This window comes from Odontesthes bonariensis, chromosome 21 (genome assembly GCF_027942865.1).
Source record: "Odontesthes bonariensis isolate fOdoBon6 chromosome 21, fOdoBon6.hap1, whole genome shotgun sequence".
Lineage (NCBI taxonomy): Eukaryota > Metazoa > Chordata > Actinopteri > Atheriniformes > Atherinopsidae > Odontesthes > Odontesthes bonariensis.
This window is the reverse complement of record NC_134526.1, coordinates 3,217,760-3,235,277: the sequence shown is the minus strand read 5'-3', so window position 1 is coordinate 3,235,277 and position 17,518 is coordinate 3,217,760. Positions and strand designations below refer to the sequence as shown.

Below are 17,518 nucleotides of genomic sequence, written 5' to 3'. Positions count from 1 at the left end.
TGATCAGAACCGGACCTCTCGGGCTGTGTTTACAGGAAACAAATGTGTGTTTATGTGCTAACAAGGTGCCAACAGGCTGGTGTGTGTTCAGAGGAAAGACAACCAGATGGTGGTGGTGATTCTGAACTTCCTGTTCACGGTTTCTGAACTGTTGATGCTGTGGCCGTCTCTCAGTCTGCGGACCTGTCTGTGCTTGTGTTCTGAAACATCATCAGCCCAAGTACTGTTACAGTTCAAAGTACACAACAAGGCAGGTACGGTCGACGTGCTCGGATTCGTTCTCGCTCCGCCCATTTTACCCAAGATGCAAGTGTGGGGGACTTGTATGGGCTCGTACCCCCAGAATGGACTGCGCTCCAGACGAAGGAAAGATGGCAGAGCAGAAAACGTGCAACTGGTTTTCAAACTGACCGCATAAAATTCCCTTCTCTAAAGTTTCTAATGGTCCGTGATGGTAAAGCTCTCCTCTCCGGACCTCTGAACCTCGCTGCTACCACCAGAGGAGGGAAGAAGAGGGAGAAGAGTGTGTTCCTGGAAGTGGATCACAAACAGCCAGGGCGACACCACCATACCATGTTGAGGTTAAGGTGCCAAGGTGAAGGTTTGGACCATGAGTCATGGGACAGGGACCCTGAACCCGACCTCCGTGCACACCCTGGTGTCAAGTCTGGTATAGCATCTGTGCAGTCGTCCAGTGGATAGGGAGGCTTGCCAAGAAGTGGTTGAACCATGGGGCGCCACTCTTCAGATGACACCTATCCGTTTCCTCCTGGTGGTGGTGGCTGGCAACGGTCTTCTGTGGCCCACAAAAGAGGCCCGGATGGCGGTGAATGCCTGGGTGCTTCAGCATAGCCCACAATGAAGCTCTGCTGCGTGACCATGCCAAAACTGAGCATGTATTTACATCATAATTATAATGATACAGAAAGGGAAGTGTGCAGTGTTGGTGGTTGTTTGGCCTCCCCAGTGATTAGACTGTCAACACCGCAGGGTTACAGATGTTACATCATCAATCATGGCACAAAGGTTGTCTCTCAGAGAGACAAAGAGAGGATTTTATATTAGGCGGCCGTGGCTCAGTGGTTAGTCGGTCGTTCAAGGTTGGCGGACAATTGGTGGTTCGATTCCCACTCTCGCCACTCAAAAAGATTGGTGAAACTGATAGCTGGAGGGGTGTCAGTCCACCTCCTTGTCACAGCTGAGGTGCCCTTGAACAAGGGACCGTACCCCCCATGCTCCCCAGGCGCTGTGAATAGCTGTCCATGTGGGAGAGAAATGTCATGACTTGGCCTAATTACATCGTGTGCTTTGTTGACTGGTTCATATGAATATTGTTGATAGTTAGATTGAGCTTGTTTACGATAATGGCAAAAGCCAGGCGCCTCCAGAGAAGATTGGGCTTGGCCACGTATGCATTGTATGATCCAGATTAGTATAAAAGGGTGTCACAAAATGAGGTCACATTTTCTGTGACGGCTTGTTCAAAGAGACTTCCCCAATGAAAGGCTGACCGACGCGGTTTCGACTCCTTTTCTCCACTACACCCACTGCTCCAGGTTGGCATCTGTCTCGAGGAGTGTGTGACCCTGTGCATGTGCATGTGTGTGTCAACAGGTGCCAACCTGGATAGGGTTAAAAGCGGAGAATGTGTGTGTATACATTACAATAAATCCGATCTTAATCTTTTAAATTATTTTTGGGGGCTTTTATGCCTTTAATGGACAGGAAAGTTGAATGCAGGACTCGAACCGGGGCCAGCTGCAGCGAGGACTGTAGCCTCTGTACATGGGGCGCCTGCTCAACCCACCACACCACCCCACTTAATCTTAATCTTAATATTGATACTGTGATAGATGGATTGATTGGCTGGTTGATCAAAAGTTCAAGCTGAGTTTCCTGCTGACACTTGAGATCATCTGGTTGGAATGAAGGCACAGCTGGGTTTCATCTGCCTCTGAGCCTTTAGGTCTTATGTCTATGGGCTTCATGTAGCCTTTGAAGACAGCTGTTAATGATGCAGATGTTTTACTTAAGATTATAAATCTGACTATAACCTGATGCACTGTTAGATGATGTCTATGGAAGCAAATCTTTACAATAATTTCAAGCATTTCAAGCTCACAGCTGCATTAGTTGACTCAAATTAATAATAGATCATCCAAACTGCATTGTAATTTTCTCTTTCAAGACTGCTCATTTAGTTACTTACTTAAAATTATAAAGAAAAGGACATTTGTTGATTTTTTTTTTGTTTGTTTGTTATTTAATATTATATATATATTATATAAAATATTTTCCATAATTCAATTTAAATTCGCAATCCCAAGCTGCGCAAGAGAGTGACGTCAGTGGCTGCTCTTCTTCTGGGTTTGTTGAGCTCACCTCATAGACATAATATACGCGAGAGGGCAGCCAGAGATTGGCCGCAATAGGCACCCCCGTTTCCTGGGACCTGCCACAGGGCAGGAGGGCCTGATGTCCACCAGGTCCGGCGCCTGCAGCGATCGTATTCGGGGAGCTACTTGGCACCCAGAAGGCACCCACCTAACCCACTCTAGATGGCCCCTCCAAGTAAAGAAAAGAACAAAACAACAAACAAAAATAAACACGCGGTCCCTACAGTCGCAACAGCCCGGGCCTGAGACCCACCATCAACCAGGCCCACCCAAGCTGCCCCCAACAGGGGAAAAGCACCATCACAACCTAAAAAAGAAAAATCTGCGGACACATCGGAGATCCCCGAGCAACCAGCCCGACACCAGGACCTGCAACAACCCACCCACACCATGGTGTGCCCAGGGCACCCCAGACCCCCCCGAGCACAGGCAGGACACCCCAGACACTACCACCCACGCCAAAGCGGCGCGGCCACCCGACCCAGAGCCAGCAGCCACCACCCCGGGGTCCCCAAGTGACCCCGCCCAATGCCGCAAGAGAGCTCCACCCGCAAGCCCCACAAACTGCCAACCAGGCCAGACACACAGTCCCCCCCAGCAATGATCAACCTGGCCCCCACGACCCGAGAGACCACTAGATGCCCGAAGCCCCACAGCCCCCCCAGCACACACTCAACCGAGCGGCGGGACAGCAACACACCACCCCCACTATGTGATAAAGCTAATCGGCGGGGACCAGAGAGAATTAAATTCAGCCAGTTGATGTTTTGAGGAGGCAGACATTGTTTCCATGCTAATATAATCTAAAAGAACATTTCTAAACTGGTTAATACACAGATTGTTCTTTGCCTTCCAGTTCATGAGAATAGTTTTTTTTGCGATACATAGCACTGTGAGGACCACGTGTGCTGAGTTAATTTCCATGTTGACGTGCTCTAAGTCCCCCAGTATGCACAGTGTGAGGCATGCAGGAACACTACACTTAAGTCATGCTGTTGGTCCTCACAGACCTCAGGCCAGAACATCTGGACAGGAGCACAAAACCACAAACCGTGTGCATAATCATCAGGTGTGTTATCTGTGCAATGTGAGCAGATATTTGAGTGTGCAAGACCCATCCTGTACATCCTTTTTCCTGTATAATGTGTTCTGTGAAGAATTTTGTATTGCATGCGCCGCAAATTAGGATTTTGAGTCATTGTGAGGTGGGGAAGAATTATTAAAATTAATTATTTCAAAACGTGTTATCTTGTGGGGGATTTAAGGTTAGTGCTATGGTCCTGTGACATTAGAGCTAGGATATGTGGGAGAAAATGTGGGAGGGGAAGGCTTAAAAAAGAAAGAAGAAGAAAGATAGGGGATCCGATTTAGGATCAGAAAGTTTTCGGGGAAAAAATCATAAAATTTATTCAAATTCATTTTTCAAAACGTGGCATGGAGTGGGGGATTTAGGGTTAGGGCCTGGGTCCTGTGACCCTTAGGGTTAGGAAATGTGGGAGGGCAAGGCATAAAAAAAGAAAGAATAAGAAAAGTAGGGTTTCCGATTTAGGATAAGAAAGTTTTTGGGAAAATGATTAAAATCAATATTTCAAAACGTGGTATGGAGTGGGGGACTTAAGTTTAGGGCTGTGGTCCTGTGACCCTTAGGGTTAGGGTATCTGCCTCCCATTTTTAATTTATATGTTTTTGATAGCAGTTTTAGGGTGCAGATGCTTAAAATTCTGCTACCCTAATGGTTGGTGGAAGATATATTTCTTAGTTGTTATAGACTCAAGTTGTTGATATTCTAGAAATATATTGCTGCCTGTCCCATGTTGTGATAGGACTTGTTGTTCTGATGTTAACATTCGTTTGCTTTATTTGAAAAAACTGTTGAATTGTGATTTGATTATTAATTGTTATTCTTATTGATTATTGGACAGCTTTAGTAAACTTGTGCACTGCAACATGTTCTTTGATGACATTAACATTTTAAACAGTTTGATGTCTAACTGAACAGCTGTTGTCTCAACTAACACAGATGTTCTGAGTTCTTGGAACCAGATCTGCATCTGAGTGTGATGGCAGACTTTTTCTCACTGTCAGTTCATATCAGTCAGTTATCTCTCTGTTGACACTCTCATCAGACTGATGAACATTTGTGCCAAAATACTGCAGAAAGAGGAGTAATCTTGGCGAGAACATCAGTATCACTGCATGTGAGGAGTTGTAGTTACTAACCGTGACCACTGGAGGGCAGTGATGATCGTAGTTTCTCTGCTTCGGTCCACATGAGGAAAATGACAGCAGCAGCAGCAGGGTAGTCACAATGCAAAAGTTAAAATAGTATGTTATATTAAAATAACCAATAAGAATAAATAATGACAGAACAGCTTAAAATACATAATAAAAATATAGAAATTTATCTACAGAGTGTCCCAAGATTTAAAAGTTAAATACATATGGCAGTGCAATAAAACTGACATAGTTAAGATAAGTTAAGTTAGTTAAGATTATTAAGAGTGTTTTAACAATATATTATTAATATAAACAGATGTGGACTGCAGTGGTGAGTTCACCTGTTGCAGAGGTGAGCTGTTGAACAGAGAGATGGTGAATGTTAGGAATGTTTCCCTGAAGCGTTCATTGTAGAAGCTGAACTGAATCAGTCTGTTGGAGAGTGACCTCCGCTGTGTCTGTAGAGTTTCATGGAGAGGATGTGATGGATTGTCCATCACGGAGAGCATTTTGGTCAGCGATCTGCTGTCCCTCATGAGACAGACAGAGTGACAGCTGGGTGGAAAAATACTTTATTAGAGCAGTTTATATCCATCTTAAACAATGTTTAGACTTTACTAAATCAGACTGTAACTTCAGTTATTCTGTAACTTTCCTCTATTTACTGTTAAATAAAACTAGCTGCTGAATTCAAGCTCAAACTAACCAATGAAGCAGATTAGCTTGAAAGCTCTCAGCATTACATCATATGATGTTATGTGTACTAATCAGATCAACTCCCAGCTGTAACATTAACTGATGAAAATGAATCAGCCTGCTTTCTTTTTTGCTTTCTTTCTTTTTTACTCTTATTTTCTAATGAACATACATGATATTTTCCTTTAGATGTTGAAGGTTCAGAGCTGCCTGTGAAATATCTGAACAAAGAAAAGAAACCAGCAGACACTGAAAAGTCATGGAAAGATCTGATCCAGTTTGTAGGAGACAAATCAACTGCATCCATCCATCCATCATCTGCTGCTTCTCCGGGGGTCGGGTTGTGCGGGCAGCAGCTTAAGCAGAGAGACCCAGACGTCCCTGTCCCCGGCCACTTCCTCCAGCTCTCCTTGGGGGACCCCGAGGCGTTCCCAGGCCAGCCGAGAGACATAGTCTGAACATAGATGCCCGAGCCACCTCATCTGACTCCTCTGGATGCGGAGGAGCAGCGGTTCTACTCCGAGCCCCTCCCGGATGACCGAGCTTCTCACCCTATCTCTAAGGGAGAGCCCAGACACCCTGCGGAGGAAACTCATTTCGGCCGCTTGTATTCGCCATCTCGTTCTTTCGGTCACTACCCACAGCTCGTGACCATAGGTGAGGGTAGGAACATAGATTGACCGGTAAATCGAGAGCTTCGCCTTCTGGCTCAGCTCCTTCTTCACCACGACGGGCCGGTGCAGAGCCCGCATCACTGCAGACGCCGCACCGATCCGCCTGTCAATCTCCTGTTCCATTCGTCCCTCACTCGTGAACAAGACCCCGAGATACTTGAACTCCTCCACTTGGGGAAGGATCTCATTCCCGACCCGGAGAGGGCATTCCACCCTTTTCCGGCCGAGGACCATGGTCTCAGATTTGGAGGTGCTGATTCTCATCCCAGCTGCTTCACACTCGGCTGCGAACCGCTCCAGTGAGAGCTGAAGGTCACGGCCTGACGACGCTAACAGAACCAAATCGTCCGCAAAAAGCAGAGACCCGATTCTGAGGTCGCCAAACCGGACCCCCTCAGGGCCCTGGCTGCGCCTAAAAATTCTGACCATAAAAATTATGAACAGAATCGGTGACAAAGGGCAGCCCTGACGGAGTCCAACCCTCACAGGAAACATGTCCGACTTACTGCCGGCAATGCGGACCAAACTCTGACACCGGTCATACAGAGACCGAACAGCCCATATCAAGGAGTCCGGCACTCCATACTCCCAGAGCACCCCCCACAAGAGTCCCCGAGGGACACGGTCGAACGCCTTCTCATAGTCTATAAAACACATGTAGACCGGTTGGGCGAACTCCCATGCACCCTCCAGGACCCTGCGGAGGGTATAGAGCTGGTCCACTGTTCCACGGCCAGGACGAAAACCACACTGCACCTCCTGAATCCGAGATTCGACTATCCAACGGATCCTCCTCTCCAGTACCCCCGAATAGACCTTACCAGGGAGGCTGAGGAGTGTGATCCCCCTATAGTTGGAACACACCCTCCGGTCCCCTTTTTAAAGAGGGGGACCACCACCCCGATCTGCCAGTCCAGAGGCACTGCCCCCGATGTCCACGCAATGTTGTAGAGACGTGTCATTCAAGACAGCCCGACACCATCCAGGGCCTTGAGGAACTCTGGACGGACCTCATCCACCCCCGGGGCCTTTCCCCCGAAGAGTTTTTTGACCACCTCGGTGACCTCAGGCCCAGAAATGGGAGGCCCCACATCCGAGCTCCCTGACTCTGCTTCCTCATCGGAAGGCGTGTCGGTAGGTTTAAGGAGGTCCTCAAAGTATTCCCCCCACCGACCTACAACGTCCCTGGTTGAGGTCAGCAGAGCCCCGCCCTCACCATACACGGTGTTTACGGGTCCTCACCCATCACCGTGTTTAACTGTTGGAAGCTGTCGACTGGAAGAAGGATTCTTGGCAAACGTGTTGACAGAAATGTGAGTATTTCCCTTGGCAAAGCAAATGTGTTTGGCACAGTATTCAGATCACCATCATTTACACAACATGCCGTAAAAACCTTGAAGATGTAAATATATTTATTATTGTGAAACAAACAAGAAATAATACCTAAAAAGAGAACTTGTGTAAACAGAGCTATGTACTCCTTCCCCTCCTCAAATTCAGGACTTTTAAAGCCGCCTTTTATTATTACGGGTAAATTATATCTGTATTATTATCCATAACAGATGTCTGTGCCATTTTACAGACGCCTTGTCCTCCCACATCAGGCAGGTATCACATGTAATAAATGAAATTCTGCCTCCTCCAAAGAACACAATAATAAAGGCGACCTATAAACGCTGACAGTGTTTAGTTTATCTGACTGTGGGATTTAGCCCCACGCATTCCTGGACGTCTCCATGATGGGCTCAGCTTTATGAAGCCACTCTGAGCTGCTCAGATAGATTAATTATTGACACCTCAGGCTATCAAAGGTGGCTGCTGTGTGATGTTTCTTTGCTCGTTATGGCCTGTAAAGTATATCTGCCTGCAGAGGCCAGCAGCTGTGCTTCTGGATGTTTGTCTTGTTTGTTATATCCATCCAAAAACTAAATACAGGTGAAACAGTTCAGTAGCTTTTATTGGATAAAGGCCATCACTTGTTTCTGTGTTATTATGAGTCTCCTCTGGGAGGGGAGGCGGATGTCCTGATGGACTCCTGCCCACCTGAGCATTTACTGTCTGAGCTTCTGCCCTCAGAGGGCCCAGATTTTCATTATTTCTGCTCTTTATCCACCGTCTGAACCACCAAACAGAAAATTACAATAAAGTTTTGTTTCCTTTTGCTGTGGAAAACAGCTTTTGTGAATAATTTCTAACACCTTCCCCACATGACTGATCACATGATCAATCAGCTGTTTGAGACAGTAAACATGACCAACACTGATAGAAAATTAGAATCCCAGCAGTTTAAAACGATTCTTGCAGTTTGCCTTAGACTTAAAAACACATCTTTTTTTTATTCTACTGAGATCAAAACTGGTGATCAGCATGAAAATCAGACCAAAATATAGAGTGAGATTAAAGGCTGACACAAAGCCAACACTGGATCCAGGTTAGCCCATCCTCTCCTCCCTGACTGCCAGGATGAGTGGTCTGTTCTCAGAGTTCATTTCACTGTTGATCCTGAGCTGATGAGCATCAGAACACACCTGAACACACCTGTTCTGATGCAAAGGCAGCTATGTTCATGAGGGGAATTTACACTGCATCTCAGAGAGAACTGCAGTACAAAGTTCAGAGTTTGTTGTTCAGGAACTTGGAGGTGTGTTTAACATGAACTCCAAAGGTCAGACAGGTTCTATCTGTCCCGCCTCCATCACAGGTGGACTCGGCTCTGACTGGTTCCAGGAAGCAGCTCACCTGAGTCTCAGTCTGTCGAGTGGAGAGTCTTCTTCTTCTTCAGCTCTGAACAATCTGTAAGTTCAAACTTTCCTGTTTGTTTCTGCTCTGTGATGTTGGAGAACATGTTCACTTCTTATTTCAGAACAAACTTTGATCAGTTTGAGTTTGAAGACAAATCTACATGATGATCAGATTATTGATTAAAGTAGTTAACTTGAGGGCAGAGAGTTGCATTTGTCTACAATCGTCATCATTGCCTTTAATGTATTCTTTTTTATAATTAAGTTTTTTATTTATTGTGCAGCTCTACTGTTAACCAGAATTGACAAACGTTACATTCAAGCTATGTACGTCACTTCATTCTGACATATTCTTCATTTTGTGAACATATATAAAAATGCTTCTTGTTTAAAGTTTCAGTGGGTAGTGTTTATGGTAATTTATTGGTACAAATACAGTACATAATATTGGTAACAATGTTTCATTTAAAGACAGAAGTCAAAGAGGCTGACCCCCCCACAAAAAAAAAAAAAAAAGAAAACACCCAGTCTGCTCTGATTGGTCAGCTTGATAGGCCTGATCAGGCCCAGCCCGTCTGTAGCAGCTCCTGTGAAATGTAGAATTTCATTGGATGCAGCGTTAGTACACGCCCCCAAGTGCAGGATGACTCATCAGCCATTTTTAACCTTTTTCCTGGAATTTACCAACTTTAAAACAGCTTAAAACCAAACTAAAGTCTCATCTAAAATCGCATGCCTTTGTTTCAGTATTTGACAGAGCTTGTGCCACCTACAGCTGAGCCCACCTCTCTGCCTCACCATGCCGTCGATGGTGGAAATTCTGAATACGTTCTGGACCGTAGGGTCTGGCGTCTATGACTACTACCAAACCAGGAACAAGGATGAGAAGCTCGACTCCCAAATCAGTGCCATGGAGAAAACATTCTTCATGGCACTGGAGAAGTGCCACGCTCTGGAGAATGGGATCCACGCTCTGGAGGAGAGGATCCACGCTCTGGAGAAGGGGATCCACGCTCTGGAGAATGGGATCCACGCTCTGGAGGAGAGGATCCACGCTCTGGAGAAGGGGATCCACGCTCTGGAGAATGGGATCCACGCTCTGGAGGAGAGGATCCACACTCTGGAGAACATCCTCTCCATCCACCAGTTTGTGATCGTCGGCCTGTCGGCAGGCCTCATCCTGCTCCTCACCTACATACTATGGAAAAAACAAAACAAGACTGTGAAAAACAAAAGACTTGACTTTACGAATAAATACGTTGCTTACTATGATCAGAAGCATCGATGACGGGAAGAATCTGACAAGGAGCATGAAAAGACCTGGGGACTAAATACTGTGGTGATTGATTGGGGATAGAGTGCAGCTGATGGGGAAAACACAGGTGAGGGACGTGAGGCTGATGGCAGGGAAGGAGAGGGTGGCATGACATGAAAACTAAACAAGACCTGAACCTAAAACATTAGAAAAAAACTAAACAAGACATGAACTATAAACCAAAACATGACCTAAAACTCATCACATGAGTCCATGGCTTTACACAGAGATTGGAAAAGAAAAACATGCTTTGGTGTCGTTGGCTTTGAGGCTGCAGCTACACGGAAACGTTTTTCACTGTAAACGATACTTTTTCTCATCGTTTCACTGTCGCGGCCACACGGAGCCGGCGTTCCCACTACCCCAAAACGATAGTTTTTGAGAACGGGTTCCAGAGTGGGAAAGTTTGAAAACGGCCTCGTTTCGTTTCCATTGTTACAGCTAAAACGTTTTTGCGTCAGTCAAACGTTGACGCTGTGAGCCAGTTTTAACACTTCTCTATTGTCTCACAGCGTGGCGTGACACAGTGGCGTGCGTACTGCATCGTTTCATCGTTTTCGTCTGGACAGCAGCGCGTTTCCGTGTGGTCGCAAGAATTTTCGAACCCGTTTTCAAAAAAAACCTCGTTTCGTTTTCGTGTAGCCGTAGCCTTAATCATCCAGGTGTCGGGTGGCATGCAGACTGAGAATTGAGGTCATCCTCTGTGTGTTTTATATTTTTATGCTGAGCAGAATTTGAGCTTAATATATTCATTTAGTGTTTTCTAATGTGTTCTGGAAAGGCAAAAAGATAATTTTTCCTGTTTGTGCCATGTGTTTCATTTAGGTTTAATTTAATTAAATATTTCTCAATTTCATCAGTGAACCTGCAGTGAACCATTGTCATTCGTTGTCATTTTGAATCTTCTTTGCTTCTGCATTTAATAGATGTAAGCATCAGGTAAAACCAGTGTTATAAATTGGCTTTATTCTTAGACTTTCTGTATTCATATTCTGTAGTTCACTAGATAATCTATGTTCCTAGTCTGTACGTTTACACTCTGCTCATACAAACGAAATGTATGTCAGATAGGTCTGGTGCAGTAGATGCACGCCTGAAACAACACTCACACACACACACACATCGTTTATCACATCCAAAGAACATGACAAAGACCGTGGATGGCCTGCATTTGCTAGTGATATCACTAGCAAATGTCCAATTATACTTTATCAAGTGTAAGTCCAACCTCTGTGAGATAAAGGTGGACATAAATATGAAATGTTTCCGGATATCGGGACTCTCTCTGATGGAGGCCCTGCGAGGGCTCAGTCTCTCTGAGTTCAGCACGGCTAAACTTCACATGTGACCACGAATAAATTCTTTGTTTAACTTAAGATTTCTCCAGCTTGTTCTTGGGCTTCCAATAAAAGAATCGGGCTAACACCAGAGTGGTTGCTATGGAGACGAAATAAATAAAACAAACCTGTCAGAGGCTGTGGCCTCGTAGAGCTGCTTCATAAAACAGGAAACCTGACTGTAAAATACTAGAATTGTCAAAGTTATACAAGTAGAAAGAAGTAATAAACATATATGGGGTGTTGGCAGGGGCACAGCCCAATAATTAGGCCCCTTTACACAACAATGGGAGGCAGTTAGTGGTTAGACTTATTCATACATTTGGGGGGGATTTCATTGCAGACTAAAGTCTGCACTTTGGGCCCTCAAGTGTTAACTGGATGTAGCTCCATTCCTCCATATAGGAGCCAGTAATAAGCCATAATAATAACTGTATTGCCAATGGAAAAGTTGTAGATGACATGATTAAAAAGGGTTTTAATAAATTCTTTGTATCAGTGGGCCCCAAACTGGAAATAATACCGCCAGAAGAAAGCAGTGCCGAGCAATGGTTTGGTGCCAGAAATCTTGCAACAGTTTTCCTGAAAAAAGTTGCTGATAAATAATTGATTGTCAATATGGTTTTAGAGAAAGTAGAGCAACTTCATTGGCTTTGATGGAGCTTATGGAAGAGCTTTGAAGTGCAGCTGATGAGAAGAAGTTTGCAGTGGGGGTTTTCTTGGACCTGAAGGAAGCTTTTGATGTCATAGACCATAATATTATGTTGTAAAAAAGTCAGCAGACATTCTGTACGGAGTGCCACAGGGTCCGATACTTGGACCAAAAGGATTCATTATGTATGTAAACGACATAGAGTGTACAATATTTTGAAATATGTCCTTTTTGCTGATGGTAGTATTATTCTCTGTTCAGATAACTGTTTTCAGAGGCTAATGGAGAAGGTGATGGCAGAATTAGGTCAACTGAAATGATAAACAAGTTATCTTTGAATTTGAATAAAACCAAATTTATGATTGTTGGAAATCGTGAAACCCATCTAACAACTCAGGTAGATTTAAGGATAGAAAGCATTGACTGAGGAAGAGTATATGAAAACAAATTTTTGATGGTAACAATAGATCATAAATTCAGTTGGAAACCACAGGTGAACCAAGTAAGATCCAAAATTTCCAGAAGCATTGGAGCAGAGAGCAAGGTCAGATGTTTTCTTAACTTCTAACCTCTGAATATTGTGTGCTGCACACTGATTCTACCTTACTTAACTTACTGTGCTGAGATTTGGGGTAATGCGTGTAAAACATGCTTCAGGCAGTTTACAGAGAAGAGCAATACGAACAGTGAATGATGTCGGCTTTTATGATCACACCAAATTACTATTTATTAGATCAAAAGCACTAAAATTTGGACTTGATGGATCAGAAAACAGCTTTATTTGTGTATAAAGCCAGAAGAAACCTACTTCCTCCCAACATACAATACATGTTCAGAGAAAGAGACGGGGGGGTTATGCCCTCAGAGGCCAACACAACTGGAAACAACACATCTGTAATACAGTTCTGAAAAGTAGGTGTCATGGGACTATGTTTTTAGGTCATGTTTGGTTTTAGATCACGTTTTAGTCATGTCTTAGTTTAGTTCTTAGTTTTCCCATGTTTTAGTTTCATTCACGTTACCGGCACTCATTTCCATCAGCTGTTTTTTCCTAGTCTTGTTAATGTTTCATTTGATTCCACAGTTTCAGTTTCTTTGTTATCCGGCTCAGCTGCGCCTTTTGTTTGTTACTTTGTTTTTGTAAAATAAATCCATCCATTTTCTGTAGCGCTAAATCCGTTGGTCGGGTTGCGGGGGGGCTGGAGCCTATCCCAGCGGTCAATGGGCGAGAGGCGGGGTACACCCTGGACAGGCCGCCAGTGTAAAATAATTCTAGTTTGCTTTTTGAAGTCCGTGTCCTTTAACACCACCAACCCTGACAGTAGGTGCATATCAGTGGTGTAAAGTTATGGAATTATTACCAGAAGAAGTAAAATATAGCAAGAATGTGTTGAATTTTTAAAAAAGGGTTCAAAGACATGATGATGGATAATATACAGACTTGTTCCAGGGTAACTAAATGATGTTAGAAAGAAAAAAGTACATTGAGTATCATCATAATGATTATTATCTCAGTTATTATGTATGTGCAGGTAAACTCTGCATGTGTAGTGTACATATTTATCTGTATATGTAATGTGCATATGAATATATGTATATAAGATGGCACAGTAAGAGTTCAGAGGCTCCAAGGTGATGAAGGTGCAGATTAAACAGTAAAACATCAAATAGGCATTTTAAAAAGACACTAAAGTGCATGAAGAACACCTGGAAGCAACAAAAGCTCTGCTGCAACAGGCGGCCGCTCTGAAGGCGCCATCTTCATCATTAAGAACGGATGATCAGCTGTCAGAGGCAGCAGGGAGATCCAACAGCATCAAAACTGAAGTTTGCTGTTAATCACAGTTAGAATAATTCAGTGCTTTGAGTTGAGCTCTTTCTGTTCAGTGGCTGACTCTAAACCTGATTAGATAGTAAATGTTTAGTATGTGTAGATGTTGTACTGTTTGTGTAGAACACTGTTGGTTTCCATGTGGTTATCAACAGTCATTATTACAATTTTAATAACTACACTGAAGTATTTAAGCGTTAAAAAAAACACATGAGAGTGTTTGTTTGTTCTGAGCATCATGAGAAGGGTTAATGTCTTCAGATGTCAGCATCTGACTTTAACCGAGTCTGAGCGGTCCGACGACAATTTTTCACACTGAAGAGATGAAGGTGTGGCTGCCTTACAGATCTCATAGTTAGATAAACAATGTTTAGACTTTACTAAATCATCCTGTAACTTCAGTTATTCTGTAACTTTCCTCTATTTACTGTTAAATAAAACTAGCTGCTGAATTCAAGCTCAAACTAACCTATGAGGCAGATTAGCTTGAAAGCTCTCAGCATTACATCATGTAATGATGTGATGTGTGCTAATCAGATCAACTCCCAGCTGTAACACTAACTGATGAAAATAAATCAGCCTGCTTTCTTCTTGGCCTTGTCTCACATTGAAACAGAACTTGACTCTGTTAGTTTCCTCATCTGTTTTACTCTTATTTTCTAATGAACATACATGATATTTTCCTTTAAATGTTGAAGGTTCAGAGCTGCCTGTGAAATATCTGAACAAAGAAAAGGAAACCAGCAGACACTGAAAAGTCATGGAAAGATCTGATCCAGTTTGTAGGAGATAAATCAACTGCAGTTCACTGTAAATATGAAACACTGTGGTATCCATGTCTCCTCCCATCATCCCCATCACAGCACCACTGTTGGAGCTGATACAGATACACAGGAGAGAGGACTTTTAACAGTTTATTAGTATCAGTTTTACACTCAGACAGCTGGATCCAGGATGACTCTGATTGGTGTGCAGACCAGAGAGATGTCACCTTGATGTGTTCACAGTTGGTCACATGATGACAGATGTTTTTAGTCTACCTGCACACATCTGGTGCATCTGTAGCAGCACTGAAGCTACAGAGCTCCTGCACAGAACAAATCCCAGTTTAAACCGTGGTTTCAATGTTTCTGATTGAGAGTCTGCTGTCACAAATGACTTTGAATAAGATCTCTGTGATGTCGTATGGCTGAGTTATGAGGCCTCCGAAACAGGGCAGTTTTTGGCATTTTTGGTTCGTTAAGTGCTTTTCAATCGATTTTCCCCGGAGAATCTCAGGGAACATTCAGAGAGAACGGCTGAATAAATATCTTCAGATCAGAGTTTGTTGTTCAGGAACTTGGAGGCGTGTTTAACATGAACTCCACTGGTCAGACAGGTTCTATCTGTCCCGCCTCCATCACAGGTGGACTCGGCTCTGACTGGTTCCAGGAAGCAGCTCACCTGTGTCTCAGTCTGTCGAGCGGAGAGTCTTCTTCTTCTTCAGCTCTGAATAATCTGTAAGTTCAAACTTTCCTGTTTGTTTCTGCTCTGTGATGTTGGAGAACATGTTCACTTCTTATTTCAGAACAAACTTTGATCAGTTTGTGTTCGAAGACGAAGCTACATGATGATCAGATTTTTTTTTTTAAATATTTTATCAGATGATCAGATTATTGATTAAGTGGAATCAAACAACATGATGATCAGATTATATGTATATGTTTCATGTTTTTATTTTATTTAAGTTAAAATATATTTATCACATTCATGACCAGAAAAATAGCCGTAAAATCTCAAACACCCCTGAGGTGGATCGTACCATTTTCTAACAGGTTTTGTGATTATTATCTTAAAGGAGAGACAGATGTGTCATCTACAGACGTGTAAGGCTGCCATGTTGTAGTCATATTGTAATAGGAGCAGACATAAGACAGTAGCTCTCATAAACCTGTTATAACAGGTCCTGATGACACAGGGCTAATTGATGCCCTTTTTAAATGTATTTTAGACATCAATTCCTGGATGGCAGAAAACTTCTTACAGCTCAACCAGGACAAGACGGAGGTTTTAATTATCGATACTAAGGCTCAGAGAGAGAAACTTTTATCAAAACTGCAAACACTGTCTTTAAATCCTTCCAATCAGGTAAATAATCTGGGCGTTATCTTTGACTCTGAGCTCAACTTTATTCCACATATTAAACAGGTAACAAAAACAGGATTTTATCATTTAAAGAACATAGCCAGAGTCCGCCCCTTTCTCTCTCGTGCTAACACAGAGACACTAATGCATGCTTTTATTTCCAGTCGTATTTACTACTGTAACGCCCTGCTTTCTGGTCTTCCAAAAAGAAACATTTCAGGTTTACAACTTTTACAGAACTCAGCAGCACGTGTGCTGACGAAGACCAGAAAGCGGGCACATATTACACCGGTTTTAAAATCGCTGCATTGGCTCCCTGTGTGTTTTAGGACTGATTTTAAGGTTCTTTTATTGGTTTATAAATGTCTTAAGGGTCTTGGACCTTCTTATCTATCAGAATTGCTTTTACCATATGAACCCTCGCGCACACTGAGATCCTCCGGTACTGGCCTTTTAATAATCCCCAAAGCTAGAACACAAACTTACGGTGAGGCATCTTTTCAGCACTATGGCCCCCGTCTGTGGAATAGCCTGCCGGAGGACCTGAGGGCCGCAGAGAGTGTTGATATTTTTAAAAACAGGCTCAAGACCCACCTATTTAACATGGCTTTTAACTAATGTCTTATTCATACATTCATTTAATTATTTTAGTCATTTCTATTTTTAGCCCTTTTATTATTTTATTATTTTATTCTTTTTACGACAGAGTTCAGTTTAGCTATTTCCTATTATTATTTTATTTTATGTATTTATTTATTTAATGTTCTTAGCCTTTGTAGTTTTATGTTCTTATTCCATATTCCCAGTGTTTCCTCAGTGGGGGCCGTCTGTGCTGGGGGCTGTGATCGACTCTGGCTGGGATGTGTCTGACTCGTGGTGAGCATTGGCTTGGCTAGGTGGGGGGTCTGTGGCAGTGCTCCACTGCTGTGGGCCCCTCGCTGGCCTATTAGCTTGGTGTGCGCCCGGGTGGAGCCGTCCTGGTCGTGGGTTGTGAGCAGCACCCAGTGCAGATGGCCTCCTGTTATGGTGTTTCCTGACCTGTCTCCTCTGTATTCAGCCACACGTTTCTAAGTTTATTTTATTTTATTTATTTATGTATATGTGTATGTATATATATATATATGTATATATATATATATATATATATATATATATATGTGTGTGTGTGTGTGTGTGTATGTGCATAAGTCTGTTTGTGTGTATGTGCTAGGGTGGGGCAGGGTGGGATGGGGATGGGGATGGGGGCTGCTTTTAAACATTTTGAATGTATGAAAAGTGCTTTATAAATAAAGTTTGATTTGATTTGATTTGATCTTGGCTGTGTCCTTATAAGGAGGGTCAGCTGTGTCATTAGTTGCTATGGAGACAGCTGTGTGTGTAAGAGCAGAGGAGCTCTGACATGTTTGCCTCGAACAAACAGTCGTTGTTTGAAAACTATAAGTCATATCTGAAGAATTCTTCAACTGTGAGCGCCAGAAGGGACGGCAGAAGCCACTGGTGTATTTGTTATTCTGCTCCTATGTACGGTATTTTTT

General features: G+C 43.3%; 1 protein-coding gene across 9 annotated transcripts in view; it reads left to right on the top strand.

The window, feature by feature from the left end:
- The window catches only part of LOC142372022 (NLR family CARD domain-containing protein 3-like), a 44,342-nt gene that overhangs the window by 10,493 nt on the left and 16,331 nt on the right, over positions 1–17,518 (top strand). For 3 of the 9 annotated variants that reach the window (XM_075454768.1, XM_075454767.1, XM_075454765.1), the window contains exon 1: positions 8,674–8,778. The exons of 1 other annotated variant lie outside the window; for it this stretch is intronic. The gene's annotated coding sequence lies outside the window, so the exon portion shown is untranslated. Of the gene's footprint in view, positions 1–8,670; positions 8,779–15,264; positions 15,359–17,518 lie in introns of those variants that run through there. 5 more of the 9 variants (XM_075454769.1, XM_075454771.1, XM_075454766.1 and 2 more) reach the window with 4 other exon arrangements.